Genomic DNA, 26,447 nt, shown 5'->3' with positions numbered 1-26,447 from the left:
ACTGGGATTGAACCCAAAACCTTGTGCATGCCAAGCACATATTCTACCACTGAGCTATACCCCACCCCCTACATCCATCATTTTTAACAAACACCCCTTGCATTTATTCAACTATACACTCAACGTCTATGAAGGGTAATCTAGACAAATATGACTTAAACAAGATAGATTATTTCTCTGTTTATATATGAGCAGTCAGGGGCTGGTTTGGCAATACCAGAGTTTTGGGACCCTAGGATTCTATCTTGTTGGTCCTTATCACTAGGTGTTGCCCTCACCTGTACCTACATCCTCATCCACATTTCAGCCAGTGGGGTTAGGGGGATGGGAAGTGGAGGGCATGCCCCGTTTCTTTAGAGGGCATAGCCTGAAGGTGCACAAATCACTTCTGCCTGCATCCTTTTGATTAGAAGTTTGTCATAAGTCACATCTGGCTTATAAGGGAGTCTGGGATATGTAGAGAAACTAGGAGGCTATAAATCCTGTGACTGTGGAAGACGGGGGAGGATAGATATTCGGAGGCATCAAGCAGTCTCTGCTATAACTAGAACTTTGAATTTCTGATTTGCTTCGAAGATCAATTCGAATCTATAACCCCTCATCCAATCAAAACAAAACCTTTAGCGGATATTAAAATCCAGTTATGTTTTTACTGCTATCATCTCCCTGGATCCAGGTTCTTCTCACTCCCGTGGCAGTTTTTGGTGCTCCACACCCCTTTTTTAATAGCTGTGACTGCTTTATCAATGATCATTTCCTACAATCTGACCTCCAAACTTTCAAGACAATTATTCCACACATCTTTCTCTCTCTTTTTCATGGAAAAAGAAGAAGCAGAACAAGGGAAGGGCTTAATATCTTTGCTTAGAAAGACCTGGGTTTTAATTACTGTAATTTACATCTAAGTTTTGTGTTAAGTGGTGGACAATGTAAAATGAAATATCTGCTAATGAGACAGGACACTAAGTGAAGGAATGCCCTCCCCAGACAACGTGTAAGTGAATTAATTCCCTGCTGTGGTATCTCTTCTGAGAACCTCAGTCATCATCCCCCTTTATGAATAATTCTCCATTCATATGTATGGGTGTCTGACAGTTTGTTTACATGCACACTGGGAAGAAAAGCCAAAATTATTTGGCTTGACGTCAAAAACTGCCTCTATTTTCGTTGTCTGCAGTGCTCTGATTCAATGCATTTTAATAAGTTGTTAACAATGCATGAATTTGAGTCAGAGGAACTAGAGGAAAGGCTGGGATGACACACACTTATTATAGGATATAAAAGGATGAGACGTCATCTATTGTTTGCCACGCCAACAACCTTTAAGTTAATGCCCTTTCTCCTTCAGAACTGTTCTCATTACGACAGGGCATGAGCAACTTGGCATGATTTGGTGTGTTCCCTTAAGAGGTTTTAACTCTAAAGTCATGCTTGAGTTAATCTCCCAGGTTATATGTCACCCAGATTTTATCAGCTTTTTTCAAGGTCCAGACTTTGGAAGGCTTCTCCCCAGATGGTCATTAGGCATTTGTAGTTCATCATGTAGGATATATCTTGACCCATGCAAAGCCAGACAAGAAATGCAATACTGTTTTCTTTCTTTTTTTTTTTTTTTTGGCATAAGATTATTGTTTATTGGTTTATTTTTTTAATTGAAGTATACTTGGTTTACAATATTGTGTTAATTTCTGGGGTACAGCATAGTGATTCAGTTATACATATATATGTATTCCTTTTCATATTCTTTTTCATTATAGGCTATTACAAGATATTGAATATAATTCACTGTGCTATATAGTACAGGACCTTGTTGTTTATCTATTTTATATATAGTAGTTAGTTTCTGCAAATCCCAAGCTCCCAGTTTATCTCTCCACCACCCCTCAACCCTGTTTCCCCCCTAGTAACCATAAGTTTGTTTTCTATGTCTGTGAGTCTGTTTCAGTTTTTTGAATAAGTTCATTTGTGTTAATTTTCACATTCCACATTTAAGTGATATCATATGATATTTGTCTTTCTCTTTCTGGCTTGCTTCACTTAGTATGACAATCTTCAGGTCCATCGATGTTGCTGCAAATGGCATTATTTCATTGTTTTTTTTAAGGCTGAGTAGTTTCCATTGTGTGTATATATATACACACACATATGTATATATTATATACATATTATATACATATGTGGTATACATATATATTATATATATACCACAACTTCTTTATCCTATCCTCTGTCGATGGACATTTAGGTTGGTTCCATGTGTTGGCTATTGTAAATAGTGCTGCTATGAACACTGGGGTGCATGTATCTTTTTGAATTAGGGTTTCCTCCAGATATATGCCCAGGACTGGGACTGCTGAATCATATGGTACTTCTATTTTTAGTTTTTTAAAGGATTCTCATACTGTTTTCATTAATGGCTGCACCAAACAGCATAAGCTTTGGCATAGCAAAGGAAACTGAAAAAGAAAAAGAAAAAGAAAAGACAACCTACAGAATGAGAGAAAATATTTGCAAATGATGCAACTGACAAGGGCTTAAGTTCCAGAATATACACACAGCTCATACAACTCAATAACAAACAAACAAACAAACAAAACCTGCCAACCCCCAAAATGAGCAGAAGACCTAAACAAACATTTTTCCAGTGAAGACATATAAATGGCCAATAGATACATGAAAAAAAATGCTCAATAACTCTAATTATCAGAGAAATGCATATCAAAACTACAATGAGGTATCACCTCACACCAGTCAGAATGGCTATCATTAAAAAGTCCACAAACAATAAATGCTGGAGAGGCTGTGGAGAAAAGGGAGCCGTCCTACACTGTTGGAGGCAATATTATTTTCTTTAGAAGCTGGAGTAATTCCTTTTTCTGCTTTTTCCGCTCATCCTCCTGCTCTTTGGCTTACAATGTTGAACCAACAATGAAATAAAGTAAAATTTTAAAGCATTGGAGTATTTTAATTTTTTTAAGAAATGAAAAAGTAATTTGGACTCTCTCATTTAAGTCTTACTAAGTAGTCCTTATATCAGGGACAAACCTGTATTTTAAGCTGCCTGCAGTTTCTTCCTGCTGCTAGAGGTAGAATTTGAAGTTTAAGTTGCCAGAACTGAAAACCTGCTATCTGGGGGCCACCTCACTAATTTCTGCATGTTAAAATGGGGACAGAATCTATTCTACAGGCAAGCCCTTTTTAGGTTTTGCCTTTCAATAGATGTAAAGCAAATAATTTCACATTAATTTGGGGAAAGCCCCCGAACCAATGAAATAATACAAATATAGATGCCTCAGACCAAAATTTAGGGCTGAGTAAACTACACTTTGGTTAATATGTTGCCCATTAATTGCTGTGATTGCCATGCAGTGGAGGAGGTGGGGCATCAGACCAGACTGAGTTTCCCCCTGTCAGTCATACTAGGGTGGAAAAAAGAAAGATGGACTTTGGACAGAGGGAAAGGGAACTCTTTCTCCGAATGGCTGAGAGAGATGGGGAACCAGGCTCTTGGAGAAAGAACATGGCAGGTGCTATTCGTGGGGCATAAACAGTTGCCTGTATATAGTGGCAGGTCTGGAGAAATGACCTGTAGGGGACCTCTGTGAAGGGGCATGGTCCATGGGCTCTACTTAGCTTCTTTAGCCCCAAATTTCCCAAATTTATTCAAGTAAGGAATCCTGCTGTTGCATAACACTTGCTAATATTTCACAGAATATTTTTCTGAAGAATACACCATGGGAAATAGTGTTAGTCAGACATCCTCCTAGCATGCATTGGAATCATGCAGATGGCTTGTTGAAACACAGATTGCTGGCCCCACTCCCAAAGTTTCAGATTTAGTAAGTCTGGGGTGGGCCTGAGGATTTGCATTTCTAACAAGTTCCTGGGTACATACTGATACTGCTGGGTCCAGGAACCACACTTTGAGAATGAATCACATACTGAAATTGTCTGATTCCTTCTTTCTCTTTCTAGAGTAACACATGTCACATCAAGAAATAGTCACTGAAATAAAGACCAAATATGAAAAGCCCACATCTAACATACTTAATGGTGAAAAACTGAAAGCTTTTCCTTTAAGATCAGGAATAAGGCAAGGATGCTCACTCCTGACACTTCTATTCAACATAGTACTAAAAGTTTTAGCCAGAGCAAGTAGACAAGAAAAAGAAATAACAGACATACAAATCAGAAAGAAAGAAGTTAAATTGTCCCTATTTGCAGATGATATGTATTTACATATAAAAAATCCTAAAGAGTCCACTGTTAAAATTAATAAACTAATTCAGCAAAATTGCAGGATACAAAATCAACATACAAGATTCAATTGTGTTTCCATACACTAACAACAAATAATCTGAAAAGGAAATCAGGAAAAAAAAAATCCCGTTTACAAAAGCACCAAAAAGACATTAAGTATTTAGAAATAAATGTAACGAAGGAGGTGAAAGTCTTATAACTGAAACTACAAAACATTGATGAACTAAATAAAAGAAGACACAAATGGAAAGACATCCCATGTTCATGGACTGGAAGACTTAATAATATTATAATCTCCATGCTATTCAGAACAATCTACAAATTCAAAGTAATCCCTATCAAAATTCTGCTGGGATTTTTAACAGAAAGAGAAAAGCAGTTCTCCAACTCATATGGAGCCATAAAAGACCACGAATAGCCAAATCAATCTTGAGAAAGAACAAAATCAAAGCCATCACACTTCCTGATTTGAAAATATATTACAAAGCTATCATAATCAAAACAATATGGTACTGGCATAAAAGCAGACCTCTAGACCGATGGACCAGAATAGAGAGCCCAGAAATAAACCCACACATACATGGCCAATTGATCTTCAACAAGAGCATCAAGAATACACAATGGGAAAGGATAGTCTCTTCAATAAATGGTGCTGGGAAAACTGGATATCCACATGCAAAAGAGTGAAAATGGACTCTTACCTTACACCATACAAAAATCAACTCAAATTGGAATAAAGACTTAAATGTAAGACTGGAAACTATAAAACTCCTAGGAAAAAGAACACAGGAAAAGCCTCATGACATTGGTCTATGCAAAGATTTCATGAATATGACATCAAAAGCACAGACAACAAAAACAAATGAGACTACATCAAACAGAAAAGCTTCTGCACATCCCCCTGCTGCAAAAAAAAAAAAAAAATCAACAGAGTGAAAAGGCAATGTACAGACTGGAAGAAAATATTTCCAAACCATATATGTGATAAGGGGTTAATCTCCAAAATATAAAAGGAATTCTTACGACTCAATAGCAGAAAAAACTAATATACCAATTAAAAAATGGGCTAAGGATTTGAATAGACATTTCTACAGAAAAGACATATAAATGGCCAACAGGTATATGAAAAAGTACTCAATGACATTATACATCAGGGAGATGCAAATCAAAACCACAATGAGATATCACCTCACATCTGTCAGGATAGCTGCTACCAAAATAACAGACAAGTGTTGACAAGGATGTGGAGAAATTTTAACCCTTGCACGCTGTTGGTGGGAATGTAAAATGGTGCAGCCACCATTTTATGGAGATGACTCAAAAAATTAAAAATAGGACTACTATGTAATACAGAAATCCCATTTCTGGGTATTTATCCAAAAGAATTGAAATCAGGAGTTTAAAGAGCTATTAGTATTCCCATGAGCATTGCAGCACTATTCACAGTTGCCAAGATATGGAAACAACCTAAATGTCCATTGACAGATGGAAAGATAAAGAAAGTGTGGTACATACATTCAACTGAATGTTATTCAGCCTTAAAAAAGAAGACAATTGTGCAATATGTGACAACATGGAGGAGCCTGGAGGATATTATACTAGGTAACATAAGCCAATCACAGGAGACAAGTACCATATAAATCCACTTATATGAGGTATCTAAAATACTCATATTAATAGAATCAAAGAGCCAAATGGTGATTGTCAGGGACTGGGGAGGAGAAATGAAGACCTACTAATCAATGGGCATAAAGAACAAAAGTTAAGTAAGATGAATAAGCTCTAGAGATCTGAAAAAAAAATTTTTTTTCAACAATAGTATTTTGTACACTTAGAAACTTGTTAGGAGTGTGGTATATCTCACATTAAATATTCTTACCACAATAAAGTAAAACAAACAAACAAACAAAAAAGAAGTCACTGTTGAACTCATCATGGAACTCATACCATGAGCAGAGCATACAGGGTTTGTTCTGCCCCAGAAACACAAAGGTACACCAATGAAGAAGATTCCAGAGACAAAGCTTTAAAATACAGTCACCCCTCAGTTATAGCAAGGGAATTTTTTAAATTAATAAACACTTATTGTACTATCAACACTTCCTGGCTGTTGTAACCATTTTACAATTCAATCGTGTTTTTGCTTCAAGTGTAAAATAACTGAAAGGAGTTTCACTCATTAATATTAGCAACAGTGAATTTTCTGCCATCTTAGCCATTTGGGCATGCTGGTTTATGTTGTCACAGTGGTTCAACATCTAGTCAATTAAATCTGAAGAAACCCAGTTAGTCATTAGGTGATTTGGAATTACAACAATAAACAACCAGTTTTGTTGATTGCTTTGGCTGAATTGATTAAATGCCTCAGAGATATAGTAGAAACACTTCAGTTTGTATGACAGCATTGCATTTCTGCTTTCCAGTAATTATAGTCTCTGTCGAGCCAGTATTTCCAAAGGAAATAAAATAAAAGTAAAGGAAATACTGTGACATGTTCTGAATTGGTGTCTCATTTACAATATATTATTATCTATACTATATTTACCTGAAATAGAGAATTAGCAAAAACAAAACCACAGGAAGGCAGAATAGATGAGCTGCCTGTCCCCAGCCAAAGTTCATCTGGAGAAGTTAAATATGAACACAATAACTCTTTCTATATCTGTGAGGCAATTAGAAAGTGATACGCACAATCAACCCACAAATGCAAATGTGCTTCACTCCAAGTTGCTTTAGGCATTGCCTCTTGACACATTTGTCTATAGGGATGAACTGCAAGAAAATATCAAGGTCACTCATTCTGTGTTTCAAAGACTTGGGGAACCATCCATCTATCCATCTTCTTGTAATGTGCATCTTAATGACCGTGGTGGCCCTGAACTTGTGCTGCTCAGATGTCTGCTGTGATGGTCGTAGTTGACTGCAGCCGTCGTAGCTTTCCCTGTGTATGCCCCACCGCATTTGTGCCAAGGTCACAATTCCCACAGGCTGCTTCCAGTCAGTGACTGAGCATGACGAGGATACAAATGTGGTCCTATTCCTGAGAAACACGATGGCTGACTTAGCTCGAGCACTACCCATTGGCTTGGCTGAACCTCTTTGGGAACCAGGCTGCTGTCTGAGACTCTTACTACCTGACGCTCCTTACCCTTCTCCTTCCACAAGAGTCAGACCTTTGTTTCCATCCGAAAGCTCTTTCTGCTGTTCCCCGCTCTCTCCTCCTTTACCTCTCCCCCTTTACCCTGTTACCCTCTCTTGCACATCTTACCCCATCTTGGCATCTACTTCTTGGAGGACCCAAACTCACAGTGACCATAATTTTTATACTATCATCCAAAACAAAATCAAGAAAAGCTGTGGAAAAAATAATGCTGGGCCTGGAGTAAAACCAAACCCAACCAAAATCTAAAAGTTTAGTAGTTTTCTTATCAGAGTCACAAATTAGTAAAACCAGTTGATATTTTCTGATGTTACTTCCTTTGTATTTTGCATGTCAAAAATGTCCCCATCAGTACATGACTATGAGAAAAAAGTCTGGCTTCTCCTGATATGCACCCTGTCTCATTCAAAGATTGATGCAGAGATACTGAAAACTACCTTTCATGTAAAAATTTAGTTTTTTTTAAATTAACTAATACATTTTAGATGATCTTACTCATTTCTGGTAGAAAGGTTTTCCTGGTAGAAAATCATTATGAAAAGTACAGAACATTTTTTTTTTAATAAAAATCACCAACTAGTTTCAGCACCTAAAGATACATGATGTCCATAGTTACCATTTTAGTATGCTTTTGTCTGTATTTTTTCTATGCTGTATTTATGTCTATACCAGTGAGATAATATTCTCTATATAAATTTAGTATCCTGGTTTTCTCTATGGTATTAAATTTTTTATAGAAGCTTTTTCATGTTGGCATAATATTCCATTGTGCATTATCCTATTATTCCATTATCCTTTTATTTACCTATTTCCTTCTCTTAGAATTCAGGTAATTTCTAATTTTCTGTTTATTATAAGCAGCCTATAATGAATATCTGTGTTCATAAAATTTTAGTCTACATTTTGGGATTTTTTTCCTTTGTATAGATCCCTAGAAATCTTTCCTGGCTTCCTGAGAAGCCTGCAGCTTGGGGAGAATTAACAGCTCACTCCCCACATTCACGTAGCATGTTAGAAGAATACAGGCCTAGTCATCAGAAGACCCTATTCCACTATTTCCAAGTCTCTTTACCTCAGAGTCCCCAAGTATAAAGTCAGGGAGTTGAATCAGATAATTCCTATTGCTCCATTCATATTTAATATTTCTTAAACAGTCGATTAGTGGACCAAGCTCCTATCCAGGGCCATGATTTTTCTTATACCCTTTAGGTCTGTATAGACACGACAGAACACCACTGGTGATGGCAGATCTACAATATTACTGTATCACTATCTTTATGCCATAGAGGACATTCAACAGTATATAAGAATACAGTTGGGTCTGTGATGTCTTCTCACCAACCCATATAACTAACTGCTGTCTGTGTGTTTTAAAGTTACTTTTGACTTCTACATTGTAGCTATGTGAACCTACTCGCTGAGCCTTCTAATATTAACCCAAGCAAAAGATTGTTCACTTGTTAGATGTTAACATACGACATTTGAAATTTTTCTTTTGTGTTGCCTGAATTTACCTCTGGTTCAACCTTCATAAAAAAGACTGTATTAAGTGTTTCTCTGTGCATGACCTTGTGCTAGAAACTGAATTACAAAGACATTATGTTTGATGTCAAGAAATTTCTAATTGAAAAATCATAACACTGAGGACAAAGAAGCATCTAAACAATCCGTCTGAATCTCAGTGGTTGTGGGGGGCTGAGGGCCTCTCGTGGGAGGTCAGGAACCAGGGGCTGTGAGAGATTCTGAGTTTCAAGAGGCTGGAGCTGGTACAATATTGTTCTCCTCAGAGAGAAGATCTTCGGAGGAAATGGGATTCTGGAAGCTTTTCAAATGAAGTGGCAAGGCTTCGGGTCTGCCAGAGAGAGAACACTTCAAGATCTGGGATCTAAATCAGGAAGGATTCTTTCTCCTGATAAGGGTGCAGACAGAACCATCTCACGTTTTACAGATTGAAAATAAGTCAGTTGCAGAATAAACAGGAAGGGTAATAACGTAGGAAAGACAGGTCTTAGCAAATGGCAGTGCAAACAAGTAATGAGAGTGAGCGTGGAGAATTAAGGCTGAGCACTTGGACACACTAAAATGCTTCCATGAGAAAATGCAATTACTTTCCATTGCACTAGACCTAACTGGGTCCCCTTATTGCTTTTAATAACAACTGCTCTTTATGAAACACAGTAGTTCTGGCTAGTTCTGGCTCTTTGCTCACACATATTGTATTGTGAGCTGGCTCTGCCATCAAGGACTTCATGAGGGGTTGGGGGAAATATTGTAGGAAAAATACTGCCTCTCCCCTATAAGGAATTGGGGTAGAGAGAGTGAAATGTAGTTCTGAGAAAGCTAATGTTACCAAGGGGCAGTTACTGCTGAGCCAGCTGACATGGTTTTCAAATGAGGATATTTAATAGGCTGACTGGTGCGCAGCAGGCGGTGCTACCCAGACATGAATGTTAGGAACTTGAAGTTCCAGCACAGAAGATGAGCCTTAGTTGTGGCTCCCTTGAAAGCAAAGAGTGAGTCAAGGACTGGGGTGTGGCAGCTGAACTGGGAGGTGACCCCAGAGAGCAGGAGTGAAGCTATTAAGAGAGGGAGACAAGAGGAGAAAGCATAATTAACAGAGACTTTTTGACTTTTCGAGCACCCTGTCCCTGAGGCCTATACAGGGAGAGCTTCTACCACTGTGGACATCAGAGACTCGTCCCGCCACAGGCCCTCCCAGGACTGTGGCGAATGTGTCCCAGGATTGTCCCGCTGAAGGACAGGGAGGTGGGGGGGATTCGTTCACTAACTGCTTGCTCCTCATTCACTGAGAAATTCATCCCCTAAGGCATTAACATCCCCGCACTCCCAGATCACAGCTATGCAGACTGAGAGGACTGGAGAAAGTCCTAAGGCAGAAAGCAGAGAGATGTCCAGTCATGTGTTTAAGGCGAGACAGTGGCTGTTCACAGGAACTGCCCGCTGCCCAGCTCCAGGGTCCCCTCCTGAGGTCTGCGCTGGGATCAGATGAGCGGGGCAGGGTGGTGTGGTCAGACCTGCAGAGGACAGTGTCCTTGACATCTCACGGCGGCCAGTGCTTCCCTCACCAGCGCCTTCCTTCTTGTCTCAGTGGAGGGACTGTCTTCTGGACCTCTTCCTGGGGAACACAGTCACTGGTTAGATTCTCAGTGTCACATAATAAGCCAGTGTAACATGCCCTGATGACTCTTCTCTCCATGCTTCGCCTGGGCAGTTGTGGCTTTTCTGCCTCATTTATTGTAAGTTATTTTCATGTCTAACCAACAAAGAACCCAGCCAGCAACCTATGAAGTATCCTTGCTGGGAAGTCAAATCCTGAGTCACGAGAGGGTGCTTCCAGGCCAGTAAGTGCTCCCTGTACAATGCCTCCCTTAACACTCCATGCCCCTCTGTCCAACACCTTCAAGATCCACTCCTACGCGTGTTTCCATGTTCCTGTCAGTGCATTTTAGTAAATTCCTGCAGTTCTTCCAGTAAGAAAGCTGTCTGTTCCCGCAGCAGGGACTGCTTGGACTAATCAGAGAGCTGTCCCCAATTATCAAAATCTGATGACAATAATAGAGGGCAGGCTCGGGGTGGATCTTAAAAGGGACACATATCAGCTTATATCTGCCTCAGGTGAAGCCTTTGTGTCATCTGCTGGCAAAGGGGGGACAAATGCTTCTTCCTGCTCAGAGGAATTCAGGGCTTCAAAATGCTCTGGTGAAGGTAGGGAGATGCAAGTCCATTGAAAAACATTTGCTTCCAACCAGATTCCTTTCTCAGTGGTGCCAGTCCCAATCCTCTGGTATCTCTCGTGTACCTGGTTCCTTTCTTGGAAATAATGACCATGCTGGTCTTCATTATAAGCAGGTTCTGGTGCCTCCTGCTGCTCTCATGGGACCAGCTAGATGATCTCTCCCAGAACAGATGTCTTTTTCTGGAAGAGCTCCTGCTGGCACCCACACTGAAGGACTTGGCTTCAGTGCCATGAAGACAGCTCTAAGAGAGGAGGTGAGGACACAGCAACACTCCTCATTGACGACCTGAGACTGTTTGATACCAGTAATTAGCTGTGAGCAGCATCCCAGTCGAGGCCCTTTCATCCCCTGCACTGGCTCCAGATAGTGCTTTAGAAGTGGCACTGTTGAAAATGGCTCTGTTTTGCTTCATAATCACTCCAAACTCAGCTTCACTCACCATAGAGTGTGGAAAGCCCAAATCTTGGCTGCTAGGGTGGTCAGAGGGTTCAAAGACCTTCATGTAAATATCTGGTGGAGACCTCACCATTGGGTGGGGAAAGAAGGCTGGATTGAGGCAAAGGGAGGGTGGAATGGCCCAGGGGGGAGGTACATCTAAATAAGGAGGCAATGGAGGAGCATAAGATGCTCATGGTGGGTGCCAGAAGGAAAAGGAGGGACTCCAAAGCTTGAGGAGAGAAGTGGTAGGAGTGGAATTGGGGGTGGGGCAGACCAATCAGGTGAAGGGCTGAAGAGGGCGACTGAAGTTGGGCACTGGGTGGCTTATTCATGTGGACGGATGAAGGTAAAATTTCTCAGAGTGTGGTCCATCCATCAGCAGAATCACTAGAATCTCAGGTATGGTCCCATGGAGCTATTTCCACTCATGAGACCCAAACACATTCACATTCTGAACCTCTGACTCAAACTATGACAGATTCTGCCAGGTGGCTGACCTCACCTTTTTCTGCATTAGGTACTTTTTCTGGCAGGAGTTTCCAGCAATTTGTGGACAGAGTTTTCAGAGGCTGCCACCTCCTCAGCGTACCCCTTGGACTGGCCTTTTGCTCCATTCTCTGCAAATTTCAGCTCCACCACATCATGGACTCCTACAAAGTGAATAACCTGGGACCAGCTGCTGGTCTTTGGTCCACTAGAAGCTGCTCACATAGACAGCAGCTCGTCTATCATTCAGACTATTGTGGGTATGCAGAATCACAGGCGTCTTGCTGGGCTTGGAGATGACTCCAACAAACAGGAAAAGGGGGCTCAGGATGGCTGCTTCTGCCATCTGAGGGCTGGGATGTTTTTCCCATAACATCCAAATTGTGATGTGGTTACTGCTGAAGGAGGTACAGCAGCAGAGCCCCACAGTGCCCGTGGGGTGATGGTACCTCTGCATGCCTCTGCAGGGCAAGCTGCATCTGACCTGAGAAGAGATGGGACCTATGAGATGAGACTTGGCCTATGAGAGGTAGGGTCATTGGAGACCCTTCTGGCTCAGAGGGGAGAGACTGAATTGGACTGAATTCTTCCTCTCTTCTTTGGACATTTCTGATATAGCCCTTAATCAGTCACTGAGGGAGTCTCCCCAGAGCTGAAAAGCCACATTCCCTTGGGACAGAGGCTATAGGTTGTAACCTTTTCCCCCTGTCCCCCAACCTCATCCTCACTTCCCTTCAGAACCTGGCGCCCCATCCAACCCGCCAAGTGGTAGGTGATGGCTTATCCTCAAAAGCTTTTTAAAATGTAGAAATAGCCAAATAAGGTGATAGTTTAAGGGGAAAAATATAGAATGCCAGAAAAGCCATTTACCTAGAGGATTTTCTCTCATCTTAATTTTGTTCGTACTCAATGATAGAAGTTTTGGGTTTTCTCACTGAGAGCAAACAGAAGGAAAAGGCCTTGTCCCCCTGTTGTTGGTTATTTGTTTATCTTCCTGGTAGGTTGAAAATCGTGTAAGAAACTTGATGATGCTGTCAGTCTTTTATACTGCTTTGTATTTTTTTCCTTTTATAACAAAACACTTTTAAATAAGAAACGGGGTGTGAGCTGTTAATAAAAACAAAAATAAAAAGACAAATATTATATGGTTCCACATACATGAGTTATCTAAAGTAGTCAAATTCATAGAAGCAGAAAGTAGACTGGTATTTACTGGGGCAGTGGGGAGGGGAGAGTGGGGAGTTAGTGTGTAATGGGTATAAAGTTTCAGTTTGGGAAGATAGAAAGTTCTGGAGGTAGATGGTGGTGACTGCACAACAGTGTGAATGTACTTAATACCACTGAGCTGTACACTTGGAAATGATTAAAATGGTAAATTTAATACTTTATCTATTTTACTCTAATATAAAAGAAAGGAAGGAAGGAAAAAAAGAAAGAAGAGGAGAGGGAGGAAGAACCAGGGAGGAGACAGGCACTTATCTTGTGGACAGAAAAGAAAAGCTCACCCACAAATCAGGGTCTCTTCTCTCAGTCATGGATGGGATAAAAACAAGGTAGATTTCTACCACGTTTGTACCCAACAGCAGCCTTCCACAGGCTCCGTCTCTGATGTGTGTTTTCATCTGGCACAGAAAGCAAACAAACAAGAGTATTAAATTGGATTTTCATGCTGTTCAATCTTTTCAGACTCTAGTTGCCCTGTAATTGCTATATTTACTGAATGCCTGCAACAAGCCGGACACTGTAAACCTCTATCCTATCAGATAGATCTTATTATTATTATCTTATTATTCTCTCTCTCTTCTTTTTTCTTTTTTAAACAGATTGGTAAACAAATTCAGGAAGGTTGAACCACTTCTTAAGACCTTAATGGTCTATTAAACTTTTAATGGACTATAACAGAATTTAGTCCCTGCTGAGCCTGACTCCCAAACCACCACATCACCCTCTCCCTTTCATTAGATAACTACTTGCAATGAATGCTCTTTGTGCTAGACTTACACTAAGAAGGGTCATGATTCAAAAGCGTGCACATTTAGTTCATTTCAACAACTATGGCAGGATGCTGTCACTGTGCTAGAAACTGATATGTGGTGTGTGACCTTACATTATGCATTTCCATATATTTTATAAAATGCCCTGATGGTGACAAGAAAGCTAAAGTGGACAAGGCATTTCCTTGAAGGAGCCAGCTCAAAGGTGTTGCCACTGGCCACACTGAATAATATCATTTAAAAATCCATGATTCTCATAGTGAGAGGGAGAGAGGAGGTGGGGAGAGAGAAAAGAGAAAAAGATCGTCTTTGTAGGAAAATAATATAGAGAGGAGAAATAATAAATAAAGAAGAAATGATTTCATTAGAAATCATCATTTTGTAAGCCTTATATAATAATTGACTCAGGCAAGGATTAACAAAGGATGCTGAAACCATTGGGTAAAAGTTTGTTGGGGAATAAGATAGTTGTATTATTCAGATTATCACCCCACAGATTCTTTTTTAATTAAAAAGGAAAAAATTTATACTTGTGGTGATATCTGGCAGACACACCTTACCCAAGTAATCAAACTTTGTTTTTCAGTAATAACGGAACAAATTTACACTCTGTGCCTCTTTCCCATAAGCTACATGGGGAAATACACAGTATCATTTATGTAGTAGTCTTGAAAAAAATGTTTAACTTGAATCTAATCATTAGGACCAGTCCAGAATTGTGGTACATTCTATAAGACAACAGCTCCAAGTTTTCAAAATGTCAATGTCAGGAAAGAAAAAAGAAAAGGTGAAGGGATACTATTTTACTAAAGAGACATTATCAAACATAGTTCATAAATCCAGATTTCATCTTGAATTTAAAAACATGTAAATGTCCTAGCTTATGTCATTAAGAATTAAAAAAAAAACTGTGATCTATTAAAAAAATATAAGTGCCATTTTGGGGATAAATGGAGATTCAAATATGGACTGTATATTAGTTGATATAATCAAGTGAATGTTAATCTTTTAATTGAAGTATAGTTGATTTACAATGTTTCAGGTGCACAGCAATGTGATTCAGTTTTATATATACATACATGTACATGTTCTTTTTTCAGATTCTTTTCCAAATAGGTTATTACAAGATATTGAATATGGTTCCCTGTGTTATATTGTTGTTTATCTATTTTATATATAGTCATGCATATATGTTAATCCTAAACTCCTAATTTATCCTTCTCCTCCCCTTTCTCCTTTGGAAACCGTAAGTTTGTTTTCTATATCTGTGAGTCTATTTCTGTGTTGTAAATAAGTTCATTTGTATCATTTTTTTTAGATTCCACATATAAGTGATATCATATGATATTTGTCTTTGTCTGACTTACTTCACTTAATAAGATCATCTCTAAGTTCATCCATGTTGCTGCAAATGGCATTATTTTATTCTTTTTTATGACTGAGTAGTATTCCATTGTATAAATAGACCACAACTTCTTTATCCAGTCATCTCTTGTGAACATTTAGGTTGGTTCCATGTCTTGGCTATTGTAATTGGTGCTGCTATGAACATTGGGGTACATGTATCTTTTCAAATTAGAGTTTTTGTCTTTTCCAGATATATGCCCAACAATGGAATTGCTGGATCATATGGTATCTCTATTTTTACTTTTTTAAGGAGTCTCAATACTGTTTTCCGTAGTGGTTGCACCAATTTACATTCCCATCAACAGCGTAGGAGAGTTCCTTTTTAAATTTCTTTTAAATGATATCAGGGGTGGAAACTCATTGAGAGTGTCTTTTGGGGTGAACTGTCACGATGCTTGCAACTTATTTTTAAATGATTCAAAAAGTATATATTTTTACATATTATATATAGCATATAAAAGTTATATACATATATAAATATAGATAAATATATAGAGGCAAAGACAGAGAATAGAAACAGTGACCGACCTATTAGCAATGAGCATCCCTAGTGCCCAAATTGTGGTCTTGAAATACTATTTCTCATTAAAAGAAACCAGAGCCTCTGGGAAAAAATGGCTGATTCCAAATCAGTGACACAAAATAGTAAGATGAGCCTGGAATATCTTGTTTATCAAATACCAAGGAGCTTATCCAAGTCTGTTAGGATCGACTCAAAAAAGTTCACAGCCCACCTGAAGATTTCACTGGCCAAAGATGGGACAACTGGAGCTTCAATCATGATACTAGTAATTTTGATGAAATTAAAAAAATCAAATATGTTTAAATCTGTGAGCTCAAAAAGAACTGATCACCTTCAAAATGTGATAGGGCATTGATTCATTACCTTGAAAAATGTTTTAAATAAAAACAAAGAATCACTATGCTGTACAAATATTAACATAACATTGTAAATCGACTATACTTCCATTTAAAAAAAAGAAAAAAAATTCTGGAAACAATGAAAAAAAACACAAACCTATTATGCTTCCCTGTATTGACTATACCACTGGGTAACCAAATAACAGATTAGGGAGAATATCTCTTTATAATAGTATTTCAACTAAAAATGAAATAGACATTATTAAAATTAGAATGTCTTCACTTTGCAAACCAAGTAAAGTACTAGATACTACAATGATCATCAGTGGCTGCTGACATCACCCCAAGGGAGACAGCTGGATGTGCCTCCTACAGAACTGTCCAACACCTCCTTGCCTTGCCAGAAGGATCAAACATGATGCTGTCCCTGGATCTAGCTGCCAACTTGCAGGAATTACAGAGGGCAGATTCAGAGAATGTTCTGAATTACACCATGCGTGTGCAATCAGTAGAATCCAGATTGTGGGAAACTCTGCTGGTCAAAGAACAGAGATAAAATAAATGTAAGGAAAAGAAAAGGATTGTTAGGCTAGAATTTGAAATACATTTTTTAATAGGAAAGACTAAATTATAATGCCCAAGGCCATTTTATCACAATTGGGTGATAAAACTATTTGCAAAGCAGCAAATACTATAAAAGTAATTGGGAAAGAAAGTGTTCATCATTAGAATGAGTTTCATGGATAGGGCTTCTGAAGTGGAAGGCAAAGTTTTATTTTTTGACCTGGGTTGTAGTTACAAAGCTGTTCACTTTTTTTTTTTATGTTGAAGTATAGTCAGTTTACAATATTGGTGTACAGCATAATATTTCAGTCATACATATATATTCCTTTTCATATTCTTTTTCATTATAGGTTACTGCAAGATACTGAATACAGTTCCCTGGGCTATACAGTATAAACTTGTCATTTATCTGGTTTTGTGAGGATTCTCTGTGTATTTCCAATGTAAGAGGTATTCTCCTAAAGTTCAGTAGGCATTCTGTGTGAATTGTTCCATATGTGTTTTTGATGTATTCGTGGGAGAGGGTGAGCATTGCCTCCTTCTACTCCACCATCTTGGCCATCCCTCCCAAAGCGGTTCACTTTTATAAAAATTATCATACATTTATTTCATGTAGCTTTCTATATCTTTCTTTCACATTCTAATAAAGTTAATTGTTTTAAAAGAGAGAAAGATACTTTAGGAGACACAACAATCAAACATATGTGGACCTTGCTTGGATACTAATTTGAACAAACCAATTATAAGATATTTATGAGATAATCAGGAAAATTAGAACACTGACTGGATCTTTGATGACATTTAGGAATTATTGTTTAATTTCAGATGGGATAGTGCTACTTTGTGTTTTAGCGAAAAGGTGATTATTTAAAGATACACGCTGAAGTATGTTAGATAATGTTTGAGATTCACTTTGAAATAATACATTGGGGGTAGAAATGGCAGATCAGGGTTATAAATGAAACAGATTGGCCAATGTTGATAACGGTTGCAGACTGGTTGCAGAGTACCTGGGGGGGTCATTATATTATTCCCTCTACTTCCACATGTTTGAAAATTTCTGTTAACAAGAAGTTTCTTTTATTGACATGATTTGGATGAGTTGTCCATAAGCAAAAAAAAAGATGGATCCCGAGTTCTGTGTGTGGATGTCTCAAGCAGCTCCCTCTCTCTTCAGTGAACTGCTCTGAAGATTATCCCTCCACGGAACAGTCGTTAAAGTCAACCAGAACTTCAGGGCTAGGTGTCATTTTCAGAGAAAATGTCCCTGGGTACCAAATGTCCCAACACTTCCTTCACATCAGACTGGCAAAATAAAACATGTTTTAGCTTCTCTGTGGAGGGCTGGAGACTGAGCAGAGGCTCCAGTGCAGTGAGTATACCGTCCAGGAGCTGTCGCCCTGATCAGTACCTTACAGGACGGAACCTTCCATTCCATGCTGCAGAATTTCAGGTCCAGACCCAAAATCTGTCTCTGAGATGCCTCCCACACTGGTTGAACAGCTGCTAAATCTCAAGTTAGTCCTGAAAGTAAAACATAATAATATGGGTTGTTTTTTAAGGGCTCACTGCCTCAATTTTGTCATGCTGGCATCAGCACCATATGCCTACTGGTGTGGCAAATTGAGAAGAAAATGTTTTTATGACCAAGCTGCTGATTTTAAGAATAGCGTATCTAATGAGCCAGCTGTGAGTAGACAGAAAAACATTAATAATGATTTCTGCAGTTTATTTCATCCTAAACAGTTTTCAAATATTACTCTATCTTTTCAAAATTGTAAAACAGATATCATACAGATGGCCCATTTGATGGGTTCTGTTTTAAACAAGACACCTGGTAGATCATTGTTTTTATCAAAAGGCAGGAAAAATCATTTATCCCAGGTCAAATGGGCAGAACTAAAAATAAATTATGATTTTGACAAAATGATGTACATTTTATCAGACAGTGTTGTCAGTTCATGCAGATTACAGTGATTTGTCCCCTTGGAACTTGAAAATAAGGGACATTAAGATTGACTTGAGCATTAAACTATGCAGTCAATATATAGTGATCAGAACTGAGAATGCACATCTGCTTAGAGACCAAATAGCTGTCAGGTCAGCAAGACTGGGCTGTGAAAGAATGACTGTATTATGAAACCTAAGGATGTGTTCACCCAAAGTGCATGGGAGGAGGTGATGTTGATCCATCATAGAAATACAGGGAAAAAAGTGTCACTAAGGCAAGTGTTGGCTGTGTGTGTTTCAACATTGTTCAGGGACAGGGGTTTTAGCCAGTGGCTGAGTGACTTGAGTCTTAAAGTAAGATCACCTCTAATGTGAGCCAGATGCCTCAGGCTATGGAGACTCGAGGCAGAGCTTGAAACTAGAGTACTGGACAACTAACCCGGCTCATAGTCAGATTTGTCTGCTCTGTTACGTCCTCTTTTAATATTCAAATTAACTAGAAACTTTTTTTTAAGTGAAAAGACTTTACAGCAGATTCTCCATTTATTTTCTTGAAAAGGCCCCCATTTCCACGGGGCAAAAATCAGCGAGAACTGTGTTAGAGCTGTCACCTGCAGACAGCTCTCTGCCATCCACAGTCCCTGCCAGGCACCTTCACTCAACTCTCATACCTCCCTGGCCCCTGGATGCATTTATGTTGGCTGCCCCTAACTTCATACCTTCAGCTACTCCGTTGGTCTCACTTCCTGTGTTCTGAGTCCATGCTCATCACACAATCTCGTGGTTCCAGCCTGACTTCTGTTGTTTGTCTTCTACAGGGAGAAAATGAGCTGGCCATGTTGACGTGAGGACTCCTGCCTACGTGACAGTGGTATGTTTCATGGCACAGTAAGAATCTGGCATTTTGATTTTACACATCAGTCTCCGGTAAGTCAGCCTTGGAGAGATGGATCTACTCCTGGTATAACAACAAAACCAAGTGTCAGTCACCAGAGCTGACGATCAAACTCCCATGCCTGCTAACCTCAGACAGTGGCATGCTTCCTGGTGCAGTGACTTGGGACTGAACTACCCAATGTCACCATATAGAATCCTCCACAAAGAGGGTATTTTCCAATTTTTATTTTATTTAGAAGGTACTATATGCTCTAATTTTGTTTCATAAATCACATTCACTTACACTGTACCATTGTATGTAGGGGTGTGTGTGTGCGTGCGTGTGTGTGTGTGTGTGAAATCTGAAAATGGGAAATTAGGTTAGTGGAAGAGCATACAAAATGAAAGGTTTGGTTCAAAGATAAAATAATCTTTGCCTTTCTAACACTTCTTCCTGCAAAGTGCTGGGTGTATGTTTTTGGTTCCTTTGTCCATTCTGTTAGTATCACATTTCATGACTCTTTATTAATTGTGAAAGAATTATTGCCTTTTCAAACTCTCAAACCTTATCTTCTCTACTTTGTGAATGTCATTGCCCCTGCAGCCACCCACTAGCCTCCCATATTTTATAATTTAGAAAATGTCCACCTACATACTGCACCTCAGTTGTGTCATCTGCCAAAAAGCAAGATGATTGGGGAAAAAAATCTTAAAAATACTTCCTACACATTCACACATTCCAGAAGCTTTACATCATAGGCATTTTGGAGTCCCACTATGTCTGAAAGAACTTTAGAATGATTGGATTTAGAAATAATTTGGGAAAAGATAATTCTGAAGATTCTCTCTAGCAGGGGTGTTGTAATGCTGACTCATGTAACAACTCTGAAATATTTAAGATCCTCCAACTCCTCCCCCATTTCAGCCATAAACATAGACATCTCATTCACTCATTCATTCATTCATTCATTCATTTAAAAAATGATCAATCATCTACTATGTGCCAGTGACCAAAGATACACCTAAAGCCAATAGAAAGCAGTTTTCCTGGATTTAGCGTCAGTGATCATAGTGGTGATGAGAATAAAACAGAAAAGGACAGTTTTGCTTTTGCAACCATATGAGTGATTTCAGTTGTTCTGTTGTCTGCACTACAGGATAGAACTGTTTGGCAGCTTACAAGAATTTCCAGCAAGTGCCAAGTAGATCCACACTTACGATTCGTGTTTTCCTCCTGTAAAGAGGTATCTTTGGGCATCAAACCGCAGTTTACTACAAAATGCAGGCTGAGGGCTGGCAACTATTTAGGGAATGTCTCTGAATATTGCTTCTAAATAGTTTTTTAAAACAAACCAGACTGTCACCAAAAACTCATTTTCTATCTCTGTCCCTCCTGTATCATTCCTACATCAGTATCACTTACGGTTGAAGCATCTAAATATGAAAAGTGACTATGTGGTGTATTGAAAAACAATAACTAAACATATTTCTTAAAATCATGTTTTTGAAATCACAGATGCATTTGATTAATTAATTAGTCACACAGAAAAGGATCCTAACTGAGCAACGTCTCAGACCTTTCATTTCTACAAAATGCAGTACTTTCAAGGCTGTAAAATACTAAATACAATCGCTAAAATACATCTTCAGGGACAGGAAGAAGTACTGACCTTTCATTTCTACAAAATGCAGTACTTTCAAGGCTGTAAAATACTAAATACAATCGCTAAAATACATCTTCAGGGACAGGAAGAAGTACTGGGGTCAATTCTTTATCAGGGTTACAAACTTTGAGTTTATTTTAGATCTTGCTTTCTCAGAATCAGAGAGAATGATAGAAGAACAGAAAAATGACCACATTTTTGAAGGACTGAATACTGATGTGTTAATTATAGAATTGACAGGCCAGCTCCAGTAACTCAAATACAGCAGCTGGTATTAGCTTGGGAATGGACTTTACCCCACAAAGACGTTATGTTTCTTGCCCTTCATGAATACTTAGAATTCGGATAGAGATAGGAACTTCAGAAATAGAATTTTAATGTAAACATTAGTGTAACTAGGACCTATTTTTTTCCAAAAATATATCTACTTGACTGAAAACTTGTTCCCTCTCCTGCAAACTCTGTGAGCAACAAACTGAGGAATTTGTTAACCTGAGACACAGTGGCCTGGAAGCTATGTGAGATTATGTGTTCTTAAAACTGTTAACTTTTAAATGACAACTGTACTATTTTATCATAGTAACAAAAAATGACTCTGTGAGTTTTATATGGGAACCCTGCAATTCATTTTAAAACCGCCTCAGCAACCTACAGGTAAACATAGAGATCTGACAGTCAATGAGGACATTTGATGGCCTCATGCGGGTGGATTTGATATGGTATTTTATAACAGAAGAGAAGAAATATCAAGATAACTGCCAAGTATCATGCATTCTGTAAGCAACCCCAGAATGATAGAGGACATACATAGCATACGTTTTTACCTGTGCTACTCAAAGCCACCGCCCAGCTGCTCTAAACAGGAAGGACAGAAGGCAGATGACTCCCCTGCCTGGTGTGTGCTTTGCAAACCAAGGACTGCAGTGAGTCGATTCCACTCCAGAACCTCCGGCTTCAGAATTAGACACTTAGGATCTTTGTGACCTGGGCTGGTTTCCATAGTCTGAGTCTAAGATATCCATCTATAAAATTAATCAATTTAATCTATAAAAATAGAATAGAAATACCTTTTCTGCAAGCCTGTAAGGCTGTTGTAGGAGTCAGATGGGATAATGTGCTTAGCAGGGTGCCTGGTGGGTAGTCACTGCTTACTAAGGAGAGGACTTTGGGTTACTCTCCCCACGCCCTGTCTGCCGCTGCGGGAAGCAAAGAAACAGAGCTTTGCTTTGCTTTACCTCGTAAATGTGGTCCCCGCAGCTGGACTGCTGTAGCTTCTGGTTTCTTCCTAGAAGAAGACAATTATGCATTAGCAATATAATGTGTGTAAGCATCAGTGAGATGCCGTGAAAGAGAGATGGTTTTCCTGAGGAGGGTTGACCGAGAGGGAATGTGTGCATCCCTCTCTGTGTGGCAGTGTGTGCTGGCCACCCAGTATAACTGAGAATGCCACCTGTGCACACAGGAAACGGGGGAAAACCTTTTCTCATGGTGGATAGTGTCGAACTTCTCCCCGCCCCCCCCGGGTATTTCTCAACTCAAGTCGTTGCTTAAATATCACGTTTTCCACAAGGTCTCCTCTGACTACCATGTTGAAAACAGCAACCCACCTCCCTGTATTGATTCTCCTTCCTTACCATTTTATTACTCCTCAGCCCCACTAATCTAATGAGAAATACTGTTTCCAAACATATTACGTCTATTGCTTATTATCTCTGTCTTCCAGTTAGAGTGTAATCTTTTGGGGGACAGAAATCGTCGTCTATTTTTTTGCCTGGAACACTTGATAATTTGTTGAATCAAGAAATAAATCGATACATTTATTCATATTTGTTTGTATATGCACAGAGAAACTCTGGAAACCTTCCAGAGAAAATAACCATTGTCATGGGCAGAAGACCTAAACAAGCAATTCTCCAAGGAAGACATACAAATGATCAAAAAGCACATGAAAAAATGCTCAATATCACTAATTATCAGAGAAATGCAAATCAAAACTACAATGAGGTATCACCTCACACCAGTCAGAATGGCCGTCATTCAAAAATCCACAAATGACAAATGCTGGAGAGGCTGTGGAGAAAGGGGAACCCTCCTACACTGCTGGTGGGAATGCAGTTTGGTGCAGCCACTATGGAAAACAGTGTGGAGATTCCTCAAAAGACTAGGAATAGACTTACCATATGACCCAGGAATCCCACTCCTGGGCTTGTATCCAGAAGGAAATCTACTTCAGGAGGACACCTGCACCCCAATGTTCATAGCAGCACTATTTACAATAGCCAAAACATGGAAACAACCTAAATGTCCATCAACAGGTGACTGGATAAAGAAGCTGTGGTATATTTATACAATGGAATACTACTCAGCCATAAAAACTGACAACATAATGCCATTTGCAGCAACATGGATGCTCCTGGAGAATGTCATTCTAAGTGAAGTAAGCCAGAAAGAGAAAGAAAAATACCATATGAGATCGCTCATACGTGGAATCTAAAAAACAAAAACAAAAACAAACAAACAAACAAAAACAAAGCGTAAATAAAGGACAGAAATAGACTCACAGACAGAGAATACAGACTTGTGGTTACCAGGAGGGTGGAGGGTGGGAAGGGATAGACTGGGATTTCAAAATTGTAGAATAGACTACACTGTATAGCACAGGGAAATATACACAAAATGTTATGATAACTCACAGAGAAAAAAATGTGACAATGAGTGTGTATATGTCCATGAATAACTGAAAAATTGTGCTGAACACTGGAATTTGACACAACATTGTAAAATGATTATAGATCAATAAAAAATGTTAAAAAAAAAAAGCCAAAGTTTAAACAAAAAAAAAAAAAAGAAAAAAAGAAAATAACCATTGTCACTAGGGCAGGAAAAGTGGAAGAGGTGGTCTGGATAAATTGGGGATGGAGTGGGAGAGAAATTCCAATTTTTAATTTTTGAACCATGTGAATTTTATTTATATATGTATATATATCTCAGACATCACTGTTTCTAAAGTCACCTGTCATCTCTGACAGACCTGATCTCCTCTGCACTCTCTCTAAAGAGACCTCTCTCTTCCTTCTCTTTTCCCTGCACCCTCTTAGTTTCTCTGTTGAACCTCAAAATGGCAAATTTTCTTCCTGCTACATCTGCATATGCGTCTGTATATATCCTTTCTGTGTAAATGAATGCTGTAAGAAAAGTGTGAAATTGAACTTCAGTTTCAAAGCAGGGATACTCTACTCAGATACAGAATGTAACCAAGTAAAGGTTTACTAAGCAAAAGCAACAACAAAATGTTGACTCCAAAGAGGAAAGCCAACCAAGAAGAGCGACGGTGACTGTGCGACGGTGACTGTAGACAGTTTGACAAACTCATGGTCCCCAGTGGCAGTTGCTTTGTGGGCATTTGCCATCCCTCCCTCCCGGGGGTCATGTGATGGATCCTTTGTGTGGAAGGAGCAGGTCCCAGTAGGACCTGTGGGCTGGGAGCAGCTGCTCTGGGATTCTCCCTGCTGAGCATTTCCCGAGCAGGCCGGATATCTGCTTCTGGGCTGCACCTTCCAAGGAAAAGGACTCCTTGGTGTTAGGGCATCTGAGGCGAATGCCTCAGAGAGACTGAGGGAACACAAACAAGCAGATCTGCAACATGGTGCGAAGAAAACAGAAGGGACACGTGAGTTGGGATGTGTTCAACGTTATGAATTCATTTACATAATCACCAGCGGAAGCCACAGGATCTGAAGTCAAGCGGAAGCCAAGAGCCTTGCCTCCAACTCTCCAGTGTGTTGGAACATATGTAAAAATTTTAAATATAGATGCTTTCTCCTTCCCTTCAGCTTCTTTTTCACCTCCCTCCCGTGTTTTCCAGCCAGTTTTAGGCAAGCAAATTATTATTCTAGCCAGATTCCTCTAGGAGGGAAAGACCAAACTCAATCCATCTTCATTTCTCTCGTCTGACAAAGTAGGTAAGACAGTGATGGTATCAGTCTTTTAACTCACTGGATTTTGCTCGCAGGGATTTAATGAATATTCGTTAATACACTGTGATAAGCAGTGCAAAAATATGAGACATAGCAAAGTGATAAAGGCCATGAATTACAAATTCCTAATGCAGAAAACTGATTTCTTCTTACTACATTAATCTCTGACCATGCTTAGACTCAGTGCCTTTTATGTACTTCTGTGAATTTTAATTATGTAAATAATTAAAACCTGAAGAAAGGAGCCACTTTAAAGATTTGTTCCTAATTTCTCACAGAAACATTTCTCTTTACAGAAAAAGTTAGTGAACAGCAGTACTTCAGCATCGACAATTGTCAGTCATATGCCACAATGACCTGTAAATGTCTTGTAGCAAAATAAAGTCTAAAGAGATGTTTTAAATCCACTTGTTTGATTGTGCATTATGTTTAATGCACTAACCTAGAAAATCATGTTAATGTAACCGGAAATTGAAATTAATGTTTTCTAATTTTTTTCATTCATTCAATATTTTCTGCTATTTTTCAGTGTTAGCTGTTGCTTCTATCCTGAAACCCCATAATGACATCACCCCCTTGAAAATCTCCCCAAATTATCTGTCACATGATGCCAGCAGAGCACGTAATTGCACTTTATTCAGTTCTTTGCTTTTTCCCCTACTTACTCAGCGCCACGACTGTAGTTAGTTTTCCACTGTGGGAGGCACACAATGGAAGAGCAGCAGGCCCTATCACACCTCCAGGTTACATAAACGCCCACCCCAAGAGAGCAACCCAGATCCTCTAAGCACCCATAGAGAGAGGGTTCAGACCCCAAACAGCAGCTTTGCTCTGAGCAGCAAGAAGAAGACACAATTCCACTTAACAATATTCATAGACTGCACCAGTCTACGAAGCTGGGCTTTCCTGGAGCACTGAACAGAAGTCACGCTTCACGGTCAAGAGCTAGAGGAAGAGCCAAGACAGAACCAAAAGCTCCAGCAGTTGCCATGGCAGCAGCAACAGAACTGGAAAGGTTTCCAGAAGCAGGTCTGTCTCAAGAGTTTATAACA

The 26,447-nt window shown here is 39.2% G+C and overlaps 1 pseudogene; it reads right to left on the bottom strand.

The window, feature by feature from the left end:
- Nucleotides 1–2,008: 2,008 nt before the first annotated feature.
- On the bottom strand, nucleotides 2,009–16,284 carry LOC102519694 (annotated as a pseudogene).
- Between the last annotated feature and the right edge of the window lie 10,163 nt (nucleotides 16,285–26,447).

This window comes from Camelus ferus, chromosome 6, assembly GCF_009834535.1.
Source record: "Camelus ferus isolate YT-003-E chromosome 6, BCGSAC_Cfer_1.0, whole genome shotgun sequence".
Classification (NCBI taxonomy): Eukaryota; Metazoa; Chordata; class Mammalia; order Artiodactyla; family Camelidae; genus Camelus; species Camelus ferus.
The sequence above is the reverse complement of the archived record's forward strand: the minus strand, read 5'-3'. Positions and strand labels throughout refer to the sequence as shown.